The following is a 20,522-nucleotide window of genomic DNA, read 5'->3' on the forward strand; positions in this document are numbered from 1 at the left end:
TGACTAAGCTTGTTGAGTTGCGGTGCCACGGGCTAAGAGGCTTGCAGGCCCGGACAAGGCTCCGGCATAAGTCTGCATGAGGTTCCTTTCTTGGAGCCTCATGAATCTAGGGAGTTTCACCCTGCTATGTCGCCTCCTCGGTACATCCCAAAGAAGATCAGAAGGCAATCACAGGCCTGTATCTGTTTGACTGTACGCTGTTTGTCTTCCACTTTCATTTGCTACAAAAGTTACGATAGAATCAGTCACCGGGTACACATTCCATTTTTCTTTCTACAGCCTCAACCTTCCCAAACCGCTGTCTTAATTTTCAGTTTGTGACTGTGCGGATTCATACACTCTGCCTCTTACTCCATTTCTTTCTTAAAGATGGATTGATTGATTGATTCATCGATTTAATGTATGTGAATGTTCAATCTGCATGTCAGAAGAGGGCATCAGACTACATTATAGATGGGAACAGGCTACCATGTGGTTGCTGGGGATGGAACTCAGGACCTCTGGAAGAGCAGACAGTGCTCTTAACCGCTGAGCCAACTCTCCAGCGGCACCCCCACACCCCCTCTCTCCGTTTCTTAAGAATCTTGCTTTTCCTTTTCTGCTCCTTTTGGTTTGGGTTTTGTCCTTTTTCTCCGCAGAGCCAATGAAAGGAGCCCCAGGGCTTGGTTTTTGAAAATGGAAGGCAAGTCTAATTGTTCCCCTCCCTACAGTTGACTAGAAAAACAGAACGGTACTCTGCACCGGAACTCTCCTCAGAAGAGTATAGCAAGAGTATTTAGGTTTCAGGTCGTGTGGTTTCTGTTGCGACCACTCAGCTCTGCTTTGGTAAGATGGAGGCCCGTATAGACAACAGTGTAGCCATGTTCCGGTAAACTGTTACTTAGAAATAACTAAAGCCAGGGAGACTGAGGGTATGAGCTGCTTTCCTCTCTGCTGGCTTTACCTCTTGACAGACGGATGACGCCACAGAGCTCACCGCTGTGACCTGAGAAGTAAGCACTCATCCACAACAGGGTGGAAACTGGTTGTCATCTTTAATACAAATGTGTTGTCCTGGAAATGAATATGTAAATTGGCATTCTTGTTTTTCCAGAAAACGTAAGTCTTTGTGAATTTCCTCTGTAGAACAGAAGAACTTGATGTCTGGAACTAGGTAAACAGTCAAAGGTCTGGCCTCAGTCTGAACCCTCCTGTATGAAGGCATAAGAAAAATGTCTGCATGACAGGTCGAGTTAAGAGGCAGGCAGAGCTCTGAGGTGAGATGGTTTGTTTCTTAGGGATGAATGCTTGTGGAAGGTAAGAGAAGGGAGCTGATCGGGCAGAGGAAGGTCCAAAAGGTTTTGTCTGACATAGCACAGAATTCTGGGATAATACTATCCCAAATGGATCAAACTTTCACCTCCGCTAAACTGTCACCAAATGTCCAGAACCCTGGGGAGAGGGAGCCTTTGGTCACCTCCGGGAATAAACAAGCAAGCAAACAAAACCGCACAGCAAGTCACTGACTGTTTACCCAGAGCCAGACGTCAAATCTTTCCTTGGTGGAGACCTGGGCGGTTGATCTTCACAACTTCTTAAGAAACCAAAGTCTGAAAGTGCGTTCTCCTAAGTTATGTCATTGTCTGAATCACCCGATAAGGAGCTATAGAGCATTCAATGATTAATGATTACTTTTGTTAGTTTTATTCTGGCCATATTTTTTATATATAGAAATTTATCTTTTACAAAAGTGAAAACACAGCAAGATAGTCAGACTGAAGGAGAAATCAAGGGATTCTCTCCTACCCCTTCACCCCTATCTAATTTCTCCACCTGCTTCCATGCCCCAGTTCCAAGGTGGCGGACACGTATGGCCATGCTCCGTGATTACATGGTTGTTAGTGATTTGAACTCAGATCTCCTTGCTCCCACAGCCTATAGTCACTCACTGACACATCTTCCCAACTCTTCTACAAAGCAACTTTTGAAAACAAGCATCCTTCTTAAGAATCTTCGACTCAGAGACTGGGGAGTGCTCAACTGGAGCGGGACATACACATCTGACCTGGGTGAGCTGGACAGTGGATAGCATCAAGGCGGTTATTCACATACAAACCACCACAAGGGGATGGTGGCTATGAAACCCAACCCTTAGCTGAGGCTCTGTTGGCATTTGGTAGCTGATGAGAGAGGACAGGTTAGTATTGTTTAATGATAAGAACCCTGGTAGGTTGACCACACACAAGGGTAGCCATGATTACTAAGATTGGTTGGCCTGGATGGGAGGAAAAGAAGGAGAAGGAGGTGGAGGAGGAGGAGAGGAGGAGGAGGAGGAGAGGAGGAGGAGGAGAGGAGGAGGAGGAGGAGGAGGAAGAAGAAGAAGAAGAAGAAGAAGAAGAAGAAGAAGAAGAAGAAGAAGAAGAAGAAGAAGAAGAAGAAGAAGAAGAAGAAGAAGAAGAAGAAGAAGAAAACTCAACGTTGGTTGGGAAGGTGAGGGAGGGCAGAGAAGTTGTAGGAGAGGCTTGGAGAAGGGAGGTGAGTATGTTCAAAATACATTGTATCAAATTCTCAAGGAATGTATAAAAATATTATTGAAAAAGAATCTCTGTGAATAATTGTAAAATAATCTTAGAATCAGGAAAAGCTACAGACACTAATGCATTAGAAAAGAGATAATTTATAAACTCCAAAATACGTTTAAAAATCTTTTTTGGTCTTGGTCCTGGTTTTCTTTAAAGATTAATTAAGTACACATATTGTGGTTAAACTAACTCTTTCATAGATAACATAGCCGCATATCTCAGGCCTCACCTAGTCTACTCGACAGTAATTGCTCTCTTAAGACAACAATGCTTAATACTCAGGAATCTCTGCATTATGGTATTTTGGCTCCACTCATCTGTTTTGTTTGTTTATTATTTGAATAACTCATGCAATATTGATGTGCTTGTACTTTCAAACAACTTGAAGGTGGAAGTGCATTTCTACCGCAGAATAACTAAAAATAAAGTGTTGCCCAGGAGAAGGAGGGAGAGGTATATGGCATTTGAATAGACAGTCAGAAATTGGTTTTGGTGATGATGGGTTTCTGGATTTTGGACCCTGAAGAACTGACTTTCTGGTCAGCTAACCCAGCATAGAATCTACTTAGCCAAGACTTGACAGCTGAGCTGGGTGGTGGTAGAACGTGCTTTTAATCCCAGTTTCCAGGTGGATCTCTGTGAGTTTGAAGCCAGTCTGGTCTACACAGTGAGTTCCAGGACAGCCACAGATACACAGAGAAACCTTGTCCCAAAAACCAAAAAACCCAACCAACCAGATAATAACAACAAACAAGTAACAACAAAACACTCAACAGCTGTAGCACACACTGTGGTGTAACCTGTGCCGACTCAGGAAAGCAGTGTGTGCATTTGTGGGAACTGGAATTTCTCCTTCAGCTTAGAGTCACGGATATGGTTATCTTTGACAACTCTTAGGTTTGTAAAGATGAGTTTACTCTTATTTTATGTGTATGAATGTTTTGCCTGCATGTATGTCTGTGCACCATGTAGGTACTTTAGTGTCCACGGAGTCCAGATTCCCTAAAACTGGATAGTTATATGGGAACTGAACCCAGGGCTCCTCCAAGTGGAACATGTGCTCTTAACTGCTGGACCATCTTTCCTGCTCTTTGTGAACTTTTAAAGCCATGTTATTAACAATACATGGCCACTGCTTGAACGCTGTGTATCTGGCTGAGTTATCAGACCTTGTTTAGCAGTCTGAATTGCATTATTCTTCCTGAAATGAGGCTGCTACAGAGTGAAGCAGGGAATCTTTCTACGGAGTCAAAAAGAATTGTTTCTGAGAGATGCCTTTTATTTGGTTATTGCCCCACAGGAAATCAGGAGACTGCACCATGCCAGAGGAAATGTGTAGATCTAATTTCCTCCCAATGTACTCTGAGAGATAGGCTGCTGTGAAACTCCCCTGGATCGCTGCAGTACTGTGAGCTGGATGTTTGAAGTCCTCAGTGGGATTCCTGGTGATGAGGGTGGCAAAATCTTTTCTGAAAAGAGTGGTAGAACCGTTGTCAAGTGCTAGAGAAAGAAACAAAGAAGGCTTGGGCTGGGAAACAGAGGACTCTGTCCTTTAGTTTCTCTTCTGCTCTGCACAGGGTTGTAGAAGACAAAATGACTTTGGTCACCCGTGACATACTAAGGGCTAGACAGGAAAATGGGGTTTAGGAAATTCTCAGTGCACAACAGGAGCTGATAGGGTGTAGAGCAAATATGTAAATTTCCACTTAATAGTTTTTATTTTTATAGACTTTAGTACCCTTTAATACTTTCCATGCAGGAGACTAAGGAGATGGCTCAATGGCTCTGTGCAGGAGGCTGAGGAGATGGCTCAATGGCTCTGTGCAGGAGGCTGAGGAGATGGCTCAATGGCTCTGTGCAGGAGGCTGAGGAGATGGCTCAATGGCTCTGTGCAGGAGGCTGAGGAGATGGCTCAATGGCTCTGTGCAGGAGGCTGAGGAGATGGCTCAATGGCTTGAATGCTTGCTTCAGAAGCATGAAGTCTGCCTCAGAAGTCAGGACAGGGAATCTGTAGACTAGAGCATGATCCCTGGCACAAACCTCAGAGTGCCACATGTGTCCCTGAATGTGAAAACATGCACTCACATGCACACCACACACACATGCACATCACATACACTCACATGCACACCACACCACACTCACATGCACACCAATGCACTCACATGCATACCACACTCAGTCACATGCACACCACATGCACTCACATGCATACCACATGCACTCACATGCATACCACACTCAGTCACATGCACACCACATGCACTCACATGCACACCACATGCACTCACATGCACACCAATGCACTCACATGCACCACACCACACTCACATGCACACCACACTCACATGCACACCAATGCATTCACATGCATACTATATGCACTCACATGCACACCACACACAGTCACATGCACACCACACTCAGTCACATGCACACCACATGCACTCACATGCATACACACTCAGTCACATGCACACCACATGCACTCACATGCATACACACTCAGTCACATGCACACCACATGCACTCACATGCATACACACTCAGTCACATGCACACCACATGCACTCACATGCATACACACTCAGTCACATGCACACCACATGCACTCACATGCATACCACACTCAGTCACATGCACACCACATGCACTCACATGCACACCACACACACTCACATGCACACCACACCACACTCACATGCACACCACACCACACTCACATGCACACCACACCACACTCACATGCATACACACTCAGTCACATGCACACCACATGCACTCACATGCACACCAATGCACTCACATGCACACCACATGCACTCACATGCACACCAATGCACTCACATGCACACCAATGCACTCACATGCACACCACACTCAGTCACATGCACACCACATGCACTCACATGCACACCACATGCACTCACATGCACACCACACCACACTCACATGCACACCAATGCACTCACATGCATACTATATGCACTCACATGCACACCACATGCACTCACATGCACACCACACCACACTCACATGCACACCAATGCACTCACATGCATACTATATGCACTCACATGCACACCACACACAGTCACATGCACACCACACCACACTCACATGCACACCAATGCACTCACATGCATACTATATGCACTCACATGCACACCACACACAGTCACATGCACTCACATGCACTCACATGCACACCGCATGCTCTCACATGCACCACATGCACTCACATGCATATATGAAAATGGAAGAAGAAAGAAATATTTTTCAAGTAGTAAAGCAAATGCTATCTGTGTTGAGCGGAAGGAAGGACTGGGCCTCTGCTCACCGCTGAAGCAGAGTGGGTGTGGTTCCCTATCCCACCTCTTGCCCTGGGGTCAGATTAGGAAGAGTCGTCACAAAGTTGAGTGGAAACCTTATCTGAATGGAGAGCATCTATCCAGAGGCCAGTAGCTCTCCATCCAGATAAGGTGTCCACTCGTCTCTGTGACACAAAGTTGAGCACAATTGCTGGAGTAAAACAATTACTTCACAATAGTCTAGGAGATGAAACTGGAGAAGGGTGTGTGTCTTAGTTTGAGTTTATTACTGTCAAGAGACACCATGACCAAGGCAACTAGTATAAAAGTAAAGATTTAATTGGGGCTGGCTTACAGTTTCAAAGGTATAGATTCCTTATGTTTCCTAGAAAACATTCCAGCATTTCCTGAAATCTTTTAATATATATTTTAGTATGCTAGGATTCTTATTATACTATTTAATAGTCCTAATCACATGCTGAAGGGTTATTGGGTTTCTACAATAGCACTGTAGAAAACTTGAGTTGATTGGCAGAGGGTTAGACCCCTTCGAAGGCATTAAAAATATAAACGGAGCTAGTCTTTTTGCTTCTGCTCATCACAGACACCAGCTGACCCACCGGCTTTCCGACCATGGCCAACCTCGAGCCTTCATTGCCAGGAAGCCAGATGGTGTGCAGCATGGCTTGGTGGGCGAGATCATCAAGGGATTCGAGCAGAAGGGGTTCCTTCGGGTTTCTGAAGAACACCTGAAGCACCGTTACATTGACCTGAAAGACCGTCCTTTCTTCCCGGGACTAGAGAAGTACATGAACTCAGGGCTGGTGGTGGCCATGGTCTGGGAGGGGCTCTATGTGGTGAAAACAGGCTGAGAGATGCTGGGAGAGACCAACCCAGTGGATTCTAAACCAGGCACCTTTGTGGGGGTTTCTGCATTCATGTTGGCAGCCATCCAATGGGGACTGCTGAGAAAGAGATGGGTCTATGGTTTAAGCCCGAAGAGCTGACTGACTACAAGTCTTGTGCCCATGACTAGGTGTACGAGTAAACGTGGAGGAGAATCCAGAGTCCTTTTCAGCACTACTAATGGACAGAGTTCTTCCTCCAATGACTGGATGGATCATCTTTTCTAAAACAGTAAAGACTTTGGAACTGGGGGAAAAATATAAATGGAAATGGGAAGCCTAGGAAAGTGCACATACTAATTTCATGTGTGTGTGCATCTACATATACATATGTGCATCTAGCATCAGCGTTGTCACAAAATGTTCAGTTTCCCTGTTATACACACACACACACACACATGCGTCTACAGGTCCCTTTTGATTAGTAGACTATGGCACCTATGAACACAAGCCTAATTGTTGCATGCACAGATACCTTAATGAGCTAGAACAGAGGCTGGCAAACTTTGACTGAGGGCCAGTTTTAGCTACATTGTTTGCTCATAGCTTACCTATAGGCTTGAAGTTAGTTCTATGACTGGTCTCCCGTCTGACACTACCTGCAAGTCCGGATGAATCCCAAGGAAAGAGGTTTCAAATTTGCTACATTTTATTGAATTTCCTGACAGCTATTATGTTCTGATTACCATTTAAAATAGGGCCATGACATAGGTCTAAAGCAGCCAAAAGAAGAGACAAGTAGGAGAGTCTGGAAAGGTTCCAAGGATGAGGCCTTCAGGGTCTTCTTCCATGGAATAATGAACCCACTGACCTGCTGCGCTGGTGTGTGACCAACATGGTGGAGCATCACTACCCGGGGGGATGTCACTTGAGTGTTGATGTCAGTAGTTTTATACTGGAGTTTCATTCAGCAGGACTGATTTAGCAGCTATTGATTGCCCAACAGTCTCTAAGTCAACGGATATCACATGACAGCCCCAGCACGCCAGCCAAACTGCAGGGCTTGATCTTGGTGGCTTGGCCAGGGCACAGCTTAAATAAAGACATTCCTGGAAGTTAGGAGAGGGGTTGCCATTCAGAAATGTTTTGTAACGGTTGATTAAAACTAGAAACAAACTTTAAAGAATGTTTAGTGCCAGGAACATAGTCATGTTTATTCCTGTACTTATCATGGATTGATGATTCTAGTGTTTAAAAAGATCATGTGTACAGTCTCCTAGGGTTGATTTTTTTTTTAATTTTTATTTTATGTAAGTACACTGTATCTGTCTTCAGACACTCCAGAAGAGGGCGTCAGATCTCGTTATGGATTTTTGTGAACCACCATGTGGTTGCTGGGATTTGAACTCGGGACCTTCAGAAGAGCAGTCAGTGCTCTTAATCACTGAGCCATCTCACCAACCCGATTTTATTTTTATTTTTTTATTTTTGTTTTTTGTTAAGTTTTGCTTAGCAAAAATGGCAACTGCCAAGTACACCATTCTCTGATATTTATTGGTTTGTTTGTTTGTTTGTTTGTTCATTTGTTTGTTTCTTTTGAACTTGCCCTTCCTTACTCTGTAGCCCTGGCTGGCCTTGAATATGTAGTAATTCTCCTGCCTCTGTGTCCTAGTGACCAGATTACAGGTGTATACCACCATGTGCAGCTCTCATCCTTGAACTTTAACACACCTGTTTCATACCATATGGGAAGGGAGGCATGACTCATGGGCTAAGGCAAAACTAACTTAAGCCAGAACCAAAACAAAGCCTTTAGAAAGAAAGATCTCTGTCTCTCTCTCTGTCTCTCTCTCTGTCTCTCTCTGTCTCTCTCTCTCTCTCTCTCTCTCTCTCTCTGTCTCTCTCTCTCTCACACACACACACACACACACACAACGTTGGGTAAATCTAAGCAAGTAAATGGAAATCAAAGTAGAAAAACACAACCCTGTCTTATTTACCATATTTTCTAACTTAAAAATATAGAACAATTTATTTTTATTATTTTAAGTTGTGTGTGTGTGTGTGTGTGTGTGTGCGCGCGCGCGCATGCACACTTAATGGCAATTGCCCTTGGCGACCCGAGGCATTGGATCTGGAGCTAGAGTACAGCTGGTTGTGAACTGCTCAGTGCAGCTGCTGGGAACTGACCTCGGATCTTTTGGAAGAACAGCAAGTGTGTATAACTGCTAAGCCATCTCTCCAGTCCCTGATTTAGACTTTTAAAACCAACCTTTATTTCTGCACTTTATGCTATATAGATCATCCATCTTCCCCCTTCATTATTATACATTTCCCAAGGTATTGTAAGTTCTAAAATATCATTGAGATTATTATTGGTTTAACCATTTGGCTATATGTAGTTTTTTGTATTTTTCCTAAAAAAAAAAATCTTCTGGCTTGTTGGAGTCTGTCACTCCAGACTGTTGCTCTGATATTTCTCAATTAATGAAACCAATAGCTGGCTGCTGAGCCATTCATCTAATTGCTGCCTGTCGATTTCATTACACAACATCTGCAGTTCATTACATAGGGATGGAATTTAATATTCAAGTCAAATAACTTTATAATTGTTTTTCTGTCAACAAATACCAAGAAATATTCCATACTGTCTCATTTATATGTTCCAAAAAAATTAAACTACTCTCTATTTATGTGAATGAGGTCTCTGTCCATTGCCCAGGCTGACCTTGGACTGCCAGCATCCAGCAAAGCTCTTTCTGATGCTTCTTACAGGTGCACCTCCATACTAGGCTTCATTTGCACGTTTACGGGAATGGAGTTTCCAGAAATCAAAGTGAGTGTGTTCATTCCATAGGGTGAAAGCAGAGAGTTTGACGAGTGACGGGCAGTCACATGTAGAGAAGGTCAGAGTGCCTCTTGATGCTGGTGACCACAGAGTGTGGAGTTGTGGTTATCTTCTCAGTTTGGCCTCTTGGCTGGGAGCTTGGATGCCTCCTCTTGCCCGGTGTTAGAGCTCGTCTTTGCTGGTTGTCTACTGTCCCCTCTTCTCTTACCTACCATGGCCCCCACAGGTGGAGATGTACCCCTCCTCTACTCTCCCAAGAGTGGTAGAGTTCGAAAGTGAAGAATCTCTCCACCCAGGCAGAGAGCTTCTTTCTCAATTCCTCCTTGTGGTCCTACTAAGTGCAGCCCTTTCTTTAGACATTCCTCTTGGTTGCTGTTTTTCTCTCCCTAGGAATTTGCCTTGAGTTTTTGAGGGGCTGACTGGAAACCAGCTGGAGGGACACTAATCACAAAGCACTTGGAGCTTCCGCCTTCTAGGATCTCAGTACAGCTTACAGGGCAAGCCAGGACTTTCAGTTCCTCCCCTTGACTGAACTCTTCCCATCAACCACACAGCCTCTGAGAGAAACCAAGAGTTTCTTTATTCCCGGTGGTTTCAAGTCTAGAACTTTCTCAGAAGCTGTCTGCATCCCTCCCCACCGTGTTTGGCTCTCCTAAAGTGTTGCTCTGGTGAGCCTGTCTACAGGCTACTCTGACGCATTTAAAGCTGTCTGAGTTCTCAACTTCAGCTAATGTTCTGAGACTAGTTAGTTAGAAGCTATCAAATTGAATTATTTCTGTGTTAACATCCATTTTAAAGTCTCATGTCGCTAAATCTCTACTTAGTTTAATCTTTCAAATCCATTTGTGTATCAAATTACTTTTTGATCAGAAAACTTGTCCAATACCCTTGTGGAAATGTGATTAATTTCTTTTTTTTTTTTTTTTTTTCAAGACAGGGTTTCTCTGTGTAGCTCTGGCTGTCCTGGAACTCACTCTGTAGACCAGGCTGGCCTCGAACTCAGAAATCCACCTGCCTCTGCCTCCCGCGTGCTAGGATTAAAGGCGTGCGCCACCACGCCCGGCTGATTAATTTCTTTTGGAACCTTGCTGAACAAAGTTTTTGTTCTTTTTTTTTTTTTTTTTGCTTTTCGAGACAGGGTTTCTCTGTGTAGCCCTGGCTGTCCTGGAGCTTACTTTGTAGACCAGGCTGGCCTCGAACTCAGAAATCCGCCTGCCTCTGCCTCCCGAGTGCTGGGATTAAAGGCGTGCGCCACCACGCCCGGCAAAGTTTTTGTTCTTAATTTATAGTTGCTGATCTTCTGGTGCAAGCCAGTAGCAGAACAAACAAAGGGAAAAAGAAATGATTTCCTAATTTTATTTTTGGTGCAAATTTCATTATAAAAACTTTAAAAATGTTTACTATAACTTTCTTATACTCTGTAAAGTATATGTCATACAATTCAGAATTGTAGTTAAAACTACAATTAATCGGGCAGGTCATAAAAAGGAATTAGAAAACTTGTCAGGTGAGTAGTAATCTTCTGAGAATGAAAATGTAATTTTAATGCTGGGGAGAGGGCTCTGTGGGTAAAGTGCTTGCCACGTGAACACAGAGACCCGAGTTCAGACCCCCGGTACCCATGTTAGAAGCTGGGTATTGGTCCATGTCTGGGAAGCAGAGCCTGGCAGATCTCTGAAGTGAGCTCCAGGCTCACTGAGAGACCCTGTTTCAAATAAAGAAAGAAAGAATAGAATAAATAAAATGAGGGGTGTGCTGGTTGGGTTTTTTTCAACGTGACACAAACCTAGATCTATCTGGGAGGAGGGCATCCCAGTTGAGAAATGTTTCCATAACATTGCCCTGCAGGGATGCTTGTAGGCCACTTTCTCAATCAGTGATTGATGTGGGAGGGCCCAGCGGGTTCTGGATGGTGCCACGCCAGGGCTAAGAAAGCAGGCAGTGCAGACCACAGGGTGCAAGCCAGTAAGCTTCCTGCTTCCAGATTCCTGCCCTGACTTCACTGGATGACGGACCAGCTGTGAGGTGAAACTCTTTCTACTGGAAGTTGCTTTTGCTCATGATCTTTTATCATAACAAAAGAATCCTCTAAGACAGGGAGCAATAGAGGAACATACCCGAAGTCAACCTCTGGACAGATGCACACACATAGACAGACAGACAGACAGACAGACAGACAGACAGACAGACAGACAGACAGGTGTGCACGCACACACACACACACACACAGAGAGAGAGAGAGAGAGAGGGAGGGAGAGAGAGAGAGAGAGCTGAGTGTACCCAGTTAAGTACACCTGAACATGCATACATATTCTTTGTCTCTCCGTCTCTGTCTCTCTCTCATGCACACACTCGCACACAAATACACACTTGCTTTACTTTTTAACTCTTTACTTTCATTTGTCCATGTATTCATCCACCTATCTATCCATGGGATCATTCAGCTTCTACCATATGTGTGATGTTGTATTGGGTACTGAGAGTTTGAACAGGGGACCAAAGCCGTGCCAAGAGGAAAGTGGAATGGTGAGATTTCCTGAGACATGAATATAGGGAAACAGCTGCCCTAGGCGCTGCTCATGCTTTGGTGAGTCTGCGGCCAGCCTGGGTGCCATGATACCTTCTCTCAAAATGAATAAAGAGCTAAACAAACCATCAGTGTGGAATGTAAGGGCAACCAATACGAAGCTCCACAGACACGGAGCTGTTTCTCATGGTGATTCTAAAAATAACTCAGTTTTACGTTGCTCTTCGGCCTTCCCAGTTTCTCACTTGTAAAATGGGGCCAATAGTATTCACCTCTCAGAGTGTGCAGCTCTCTGAGAAAACAGCCTGTGAGGCTCCAGCGCATGCGTGCTTCCACATTCCAACAGCGAAGGCATCTTAGCTGTCTCTTCTCTCTCCTCCAGTGAAATAGGGCAGATAATAGCCATTCTAAAGAACCTAAGTTCTCTTTAAATTCTAAGCATTATATCAGAAAGAGAGAACCTGAAAACATCCCCCACTTTTTTGTTTTTCCTTTAAAAAGAATCCGCTTTGGGAGACTTATCTTTTGGGAAATCAGAAGACGGTTGGTCTGCTTGATTGTTTTCTGTCCTCACCAAGTCCCCTGGAGAGTTATTCCTAATTTACACCTTCAGAATTGTAAGGCACTCTTACTTTAAAGATTTCAAAGATGAAATTGCATATCCATTAAGGAATATAAAGTATAATTATATAATTTCTAGTGAAAAAAAAAGCAACTTCCGAAGCTGAATAAAAATGCTTAGATAAAAATGTTCATAGTCCTCATTTCTGACTCCCTACATATAGGTAAATGGAGCATGCAGTATAGTCTAAATACTGCAATATCTCCAATCCAAAGACTGTCATGTGCAAAACTTAAACACGCTAAGTGATCATTAGTCAGACTCCTCCTTAATATTTATGTGTAAGCATATGTGACGGCCCTTCTTGACATCAACTTGATCACATCTGGAGTTAACTAAAACTCAACTAGCTGGGTGTCAGGGGCCATTTCTCTGAAGCAGAGAGGAAAAAAGATAAAAGAAAAAAGAAATGACAAGTCTGCCTGTCAGGTAGAGTCAAGACAGGTCAGGGTCTGTTGGCAGATTTCCGGGCCTGCTAAGGCATGGAACCATACAAGGAGGTATACCTGAGGCTCACGGTGAGGGGCTGAAGATTCTATTGACCTTAGCAGAAGGAACAGGGAGGCTTCAGGAGGAGAACAGATGTCTTATGCGTATACGTTACAGCAGTTGTTTCTGTTACCTTGTGGCCTTGCTTCCCACAGGACTGTGAAGTATAAAAACACTAAGAAAAATAAACTCGAGGTTGACATGGTATTGACCTGCAGCCCTCCCAAATCTAACTCTTGATTTGCATCTTCTTTCTACCTTTCCAATAATCACCCTCATCCCCTCTCAGAAGTTGTTTGGCTTCATGCCGGCGGGTCCTGGCGCAGCTGGGTACACCTGTGAGGGATTTTTTTCTTAATTAAGTTATTGGAAGTGGAAGACCTCCCTTTAATATGGATCTTCTGAGGTAGGAAGATGATCCACCTTTAATCAGGGCCACATTTTCTGGTGACAGCCTACATAAAGAACATGAAAGGAGAAGCTTTCTGATCTTTGCTTGCTTGCTTGCTCTAGCTCTTGCTGGCAAGTCCACTCCTTCAAGAGCCTATTTCTTTGCGATTCTGATGTATAATGAAGACAACACTTGAGATACTTGTGGACTGAACAACTCACTGGATTCTTAGACCTTCTGTTGGTAAACAACCATTATTGGACTAGCTGACCACAGCCTGAAAGCCATTCTAATTAACACTCACACACACACACACGTTCTGTTTCTCTGAAGGACCTTAAACTAATATAGTATGCATGCATATATGCACACAGATGTCAATAATATCTGTTCTGCACGATGAGGATGTCTTCACTATAAAGTTTTATGCAAACCAGTCAAGAAAATACACTGAGCTCTGTAGTTGGTGCTAAGGTATAGATTCAGTGGCCCTCAAAGTTCGTGTACTGAAACCACTTTCAATGAACTCCCTTTGAGAGCGGGGGCACTAGGAGACAAGTTATGAGGGAATATTTGAAGATTGTACCTTTTTAACCTGTGAAGAGAAAAACAAAAAAGCAGCAAGAAGTCACCATCTGTGAAGTAGAGGGTTGGGGACATAGCTTCTTGGGATAGAATGCTTGTCCCTAATGCAGAAAGTCTTGGATTCAATCCTCAGCACTGCATAAACCTGGTGCAGTGATGCACGCCTGTGATCCCAGCTTTAGGAAGTGGGGAATAGGGAGATAAGAAGTTCAAGGTTTTTCTCTACTCTTAAGTTTGAGGCTAGCCTGGGATACCTGAGAGCCTGAACCAACTGAATATCTATATATCTATATATCTATATCTATATCTATATGTGTGTGTTTTAGAATATATATATTTATTTGTTTATATATATTTGTTTATATATATCATATATTTGTTTTGGAATATATATATATTTGGAATATATATATATTCCAAAACAAATCAACTCTCAAAACAAAACACAAAAGAAACAATATCTATGAAGCAGAATGAGATCTCAATAGATTCTAAACTCACAAATTCCTTGATCCTGTAGGTCTTGGCCTCTGGAGTTATGAGCAGGAGGCCCTGTAGTTTATAAATAACCAATATGTGGTATTTTGTTATGACAGCTTAAGTGGACCAAGACTGCTATTTTTGTACTTATTGACCCATACCTTGCTAGGAGTAGATACCATACCATGAAGAATTCAGGGTAGTTGGGCCAGAATGATGTCCAGAATACCGAAAAGAAATGAAATTAGAGGGTTGATAAGCCCTATGCATAGGACCTTGACCCCACAGATCCTTGCAAGACCCACTGTAAGGATGCTAAGTCCCGTTTTGCATGTGTGTGCTTGTGTGTATGATATGTATGTTTTGCCTGTGCTCAATTGCACACATCTGTAGGTATATGTACATGTGGAGGCCTGGGTTTGATGTTAGAAACCCTCCTTTCTTGCTCCTCGATGTGGGTGAGTGTGAAGTCATGACTTGAGCATATTGGCAGTGTGTGCAGAAAGTGTGTGCATAGCATCCTCCTTCTGGATGATAGCAGCCTGAGCCTGCTCCCCTACAAAGACCTTCCATCAAGACTGGCCAACCTGCTCCCTCTTTCAGCTATCTTTCATAAATCTACTGAGGCCCTGGGCTGCTGGTGCATCTCCATCAGGACCCATGGCCCATTCCTCCCAGCTTTCCTTAGGAGTCTATCATTTGTCTGTTTCCCACAGCCCCCGGTCAGGTCAATCCCAAAGCTGTGCAGCCTGTTGTTCCCTTCCCCTTCCACTGAAGCAGGATCTCTCCTCAAATCGACAGCTTGCCAACATGACTAATTTTGCTAGCCAGCTTACTTTGCGTATCCTTGTCTCCTCATTGTAAGTGCAAGGTGGGACTGTTGAACTCACTGGGCATTTTGTGTGTGTGTGTGTGTGTGCGCGCATGCCATCTGGAGATTCAAATTCTGGTCTTCACTCTTGTACAAAAATAATTTTAACTACGGAACTATCTCTCCAGTCTAATCAGCCAACTTTTCCTGTGATCCAGAGGGGATCACAGTGGCTGAGTGGCATGTCAAAATTTAGATTTTACAGGAAACCATTTGTCACTGTCTTGACAATAAGTTGTTGGGGGTGGGTCAAGGGCAGAATCTAGACACTAATTAAAAGGCTACTGCATTGGTCCAAGTGCAAGAGATGGGTGGTTAGTTAGTGACCATGATTACAAATACCTGGGGAAAAAGTTAAAAGGAGGAAAACTGATTTTTGACTTCACTCCATGGCCAGCTGGTTCCATTGCTGTGGGTCTCAGTGAGGCTGACCATCAGAGAGAATGCTCTGGAGTGAAGCCATGTACTTTAGAGTGTATAAGAAGCAGAGAGAGAGCCAGACAAGAAGGGAGCTGCCTTCAGTGATCTACTTCTCCATGGGCTATCTTCCACGGGTTGATCAGCTCCCAATAGTCCTTTCAAAAATCTGAATCCATGGACAAAATAATGTCGAAGCAGAGTCCCCCCATGCTCCATTTATCTCTCCAAAGCCCCGTGGGTGGATGTCACTTATAAGGACCAAGTCTTCTGTTCCTGAGCTGTTGGGGGATGCTTCGTGTCCTAACTACACTAGGTGGTCATGGTGAGCGGTACAGACTGTAGACTGGGAGGATGACCAGTTTGACTGAGGACGTACAACCTAGAAGGCAGTTGTGTAGTCTGCTTCCTATTGCTGTAAGAAAGTGACTGCTGCTATCTAATTCGTAAAGAAAGAGGCTCATGAAGTCCACAAGTCCAAGAGTGTGTCATTGACTCTTCTTAATTTTGGCAAAAACTGAACCCAGAGTTTTTCTACAGTGATTCACGTGCCAGTCGAGAGGGAACAGCGTGTCCTTGCCATGCAAAGCCCGTGCAGTGCTGTGATGCTGTGGAGGGTGCAGGCTCGCCTTGTTTATGTGCTGTTGGTGGATCCCTGCAGCCTTTAATTCCAAAATGCCTTTCATTCAGTCTGATTCATTTGACAAGCAAAAATAATTGTCTTGCCAGATACTGTAATGAGTACTAGGAATTAAAAACAGAACCAGTAACGATAATGAACTAAAGCATCGATCTAGCATGGAGAGGCTTTCAGTTAGAGCAGTCCCCAAGGGGGGAGGCAAGCTTTAAGGGAGACGTCCACCAGCCCGCAACCAGAACAAGTTTTGTGAATGTTGTGTTTATTGTAAACCATAAGCTTAGATGTTTTCTGTTTGCTTTTAGAAATGTGCTGGGTATAGCTCATTCAACTGCTTTTATGATCCACTGTTGGGCTGGACTTCAAGACCAGCTTGAGTTTGGGAAAAAAACAAACAAACAAACCAACAACTCAAGTTTCAAGACTTGAATATGAAAATGTGAAGGAAAAAAAGAATAAGAGGAGGAGGAAACCATAATAAGGGGAAGGAGATGCATAAATAAAGGCAACAGTAAGGCTGGAAGCACAGGTTGAGGCTACATCGGGAGGGCCTTTAATGGTAGTGAATTTGTTGCTTTGCTTATGGTCACCAAGATTGAGAAAGTTTTTAGTCAAGGGAGCAATTCAATCACAGAACATTTGCAATGGAATAGCTACTCAGAAGGAATTTCCATAATGTCAGCAAAGAAGAGAAGCCCCAGATGAAACTGTGCCTCCCTCCTTCCCTCCCTCCCTCCCTCCCTCCTTCTCTCTTTTCTTCTTTCCTGTCTCCCCTCCCTTCTTTCTGCCCGCTCTTGGTAGCATTGCTCCAGATGATGGAGGAGAAGACACAATGATGAAAACATACAGTTCTTGCTTTCCAGGTGCTGTGGTCCAGTGGCGGGGGTGCAACATGAAGATATCGCTATGGTCAGGACAATAAATATCCTGACAAGATTTTACGGAATTTGTAGGGGAAGGGAAGAATTAAACGAGGATGCTTCCTGGAACAGAGAAAGTACAGATAAGGAGCTGGACCTAAGATTTGATAAAGTCTATTCTCACTGATTGTTGGTTGGCTTTTCTGTGTGAAAAGGGGAAAAGCAGATCCTTTAAAAAAAAAATTCCGGTATTGTGCTCACCCCTTTAATCCCAGTACTCAGAAGGCAGACAGATCTTTGAGTTGAAAGCCCAGCCTGATCTACACAGTGATTCCAGGGCAGCCAGGGCTAAGTAATGAGACCTTATCCCAAAAAGCAAATAAAAGAACTGGAAAGATGGCTCAGCTGTTAAGAGCACCTGCTGCCCGTGTGTAGAGGACCAGCTTGGTCCCCAACACCCACATGGCAGCTCACAAACATCTCTAACTCCAGTGCCAGGGGAGCCTTTATGGGCACCAAGCACAAGTTCTTAGTATGGTGTACATATACATACATACATACATATGCAAGTACTCATACATATAAAAAACCCAAACAAATAAACAGTAATCCCAAAGCCAAACAGAAGTGCTTTACATATCGTTTTTTAAACAATACCACTCCAGTTCTACACACCTAGTAAAAGTTGGGAATAAGGAGCCAGTGAGATGGCTCAGCAGGCGAATTTGCCTGCCTCGAAGGCTGATAACCTGAATTTAATCCTTGGAATTAATCTGATGGGAAAAGGGGAGCAAGGCCCGAATCGTCCTCTGACTTCCACTTGTGCACATGCTTCCGGAGAACAATGGGCGGTGGTGATGACATACTCTTTCATTCTCTCTCTTATGCCAGGAGGTCTGAGAACAGCTTTGTGGAATGTGGGTTCTGGGGATTGGACTCGGGTTGCTAGGCTTGTGTGGCAAGTACCTTTATCTGCTGAGGTGTCTCGATGGCTTCCACAGGCCCTCCTCTTGTATCTGGTAAACTGTGTTATCCACAGCATCTAGAACACTGCTTGCCTCTCAGTAGGGTTCAGGAAATACTTGTTAAACTGGGTGAGTGGTGCAAGCCAGTGATCCTAGCACTTAGAGGGCTCAGGAGCCCAAGCCACCCCTTCCCAAAAGAAAGAAAGGTTAATTGGTGATGGGCTAGCCTTGGAAACTCAGATGGGAAAGGTGCTATGACCCACGTCACAAATAGCTGAGACCCCCAAACCAATTCTGAGTCATTTTTTGGCCTGCCCAATTCAGGAGGCAGAGTCTAGGAAAAGCAGCAGCCTGTTTCCCATCTCCCAATTCACTTCCTCCCCTACTAATGACCAGATTAAAGTGCATCCCTAAATGACTGGACCTGTCCTGATTCGAAAGGGTCAGGGTCTTTCCTGGACCTGTATGTCTGGTTTCAGAACAACTAATGAGTGAGGGAGGCCCTTCACAGAGTACGCCACGAGTCTTGCAGTTTTCAAAATAATGCTGGAGAAACAGTTAATGGGGAGGGATTTCCATTAGGCCATGCTTTCAAGCCCCTCCCCCACTCTACCATCACCGTTCAAATAAAAAGTGACAATATTTCTGTGTCATGGTGAAGAAACCCTAGGCAGTCACCTTGGCAAGTACACAGCTTACTTAGTAAAGGTTGCACATGTCCCAGAGAGGAAAACAGACTGGGGACATGGGTCATTCCCTGTTTCTCCCGTGTCAGGACAGCAAGAGCTTAAGAAGGTTGACAAGACCGAGGGATAGGTGTGGCATTAGAGTGTACGTAATAATGTTGAGAATACAAAGTTGGTAGGAGAAGACAAAAGCACCACCACTAAGCAAAGTCAAGCCAAATCCATGGACGGTTCCGGTTGTCAGTCTGACACACATAGAACCATTGGGAAGGAGGGGCTTCATGAGGGAGTGCCTAAGTAGTTTGGCCAATGGGCATGCTGCACAGGACTGGCTTGGTTATGCTAATTGATATAGGAAGAGCCAGGCCCTCTCGTGCACCATCATTCCTTACATTTGAGTTGTTAGCTGCTCCAAGTTCCTGTCTTGATGTACTGAAAAAATAGACAACTTGAAATGTGAGCCGAATAGACCTCCTTTCTGTTGGGATTGCTTTCTGCCAGGGTATTTTAATGCCAGTACTAGGAAACAAAATCATAACAGCCCATAGTTATGTTTTGAACCTGTTTTAGGAATTTATACACAATAACATTTATATAAAGACCTTTTTAAAAATGAAGATGTAGGGTCCCTGTTTGGGAACCCTAATGCAAACTCTCGGGGCGAGGAGACACACAGGCCTGGGTGTCAGCCCAGGAACTCTGTGGGGCTGGAGCAGTGAGTGCATCTTTAGCTTAAAGAAAAAAAAAAAAAGAGCAAGAGAGAGTACAGTTGGAAATTTCCACCAGGCATTGCATGCTCAGCTGATCTTCATGGGCTTGGAATACAGAAGGTAAGTATAATAGATACTGAATACTCGAGTCATCTGGGGGATCCTTGGAAGGATCGAGAGCCCAAACAATGGGAATCAGCTGGATAAGGTCAGGTTCAGGAGAGATGAGACAAACCACAGAACAAGGAGCAGGGCAGGTACCCTCGCTGTTTGCACACATTCAGCCAATATTTGCCTGGATTTAAAGACATGCAGGGCACGTTTTACGCGGTTTTTCATACTTATTCTTTAGCCTCTAACACTCAGAGAGGTTAGCACAGGAGCACAAAGTAACTTGGATTTCAACAGGTGCTGAACCCTGAGTCAGAACCAGGTACAGGCAGCTGCCGAGGATCTGGGAGCAGAGCCCCCAATCTTAGATTCTTTCCACCTTGTGGTGATCACTGTTGGATGCCTACTTCCTAATTAGTTGGCTGCCTTAGAAGCAGCTGCTTTGTCATCCCAACCTGGATTCTACCAGACTACAGCAAGTTGTGCGTGGGTGGGTGGGTGCGCTTACACATTGGGGAAAGTTATTATTGCCTAGGTGACTTTGCCTAGCGCTAGGCCCTCAAAAAGCTACGGATAATTAGATCTGGGTTTTTCCAGTTCTTAGGC

General features: G+C 44.2%; 1 long non-coding RNA gene across 1 annotated transcript; it reads left to right on the forward strand.

The window, feature by feature from the left end:
• Nucleotides 1-1,030: 1,030 nt before the first annotated feature.
• LOC110308346 (uncharacterized) lies at nt 1,031-7,046 on the forward strand. Its single transcript, XR_002379551.1, has 4 exons — nt 1,031-1,098; nt 1,914-2,048; nt 6,477-6,677; nt 6,909-7,046. It is a non-coding gene; the product is annotated as an uncharacterized LOC110308346 (long non-coding RNA).
• Nucleotides 7,047-20,522: the final 13,476 nt, after the last annotated feature.

Source organism: Mus caroli, unplaced genomic scaffold, assembly GCF_978045245.1.
Source record: "Mus caroli unplaced genomic scaffold, Mus_caroli_1 scaffold_15, whole genome shotgun sequence".
In the NCBI taxonomy this organism is placed as follows: Eukaryota; Metazoa; Chordata; class Mammalia; order Rodentia; family Muridae; genus Mus; species Mus caroli.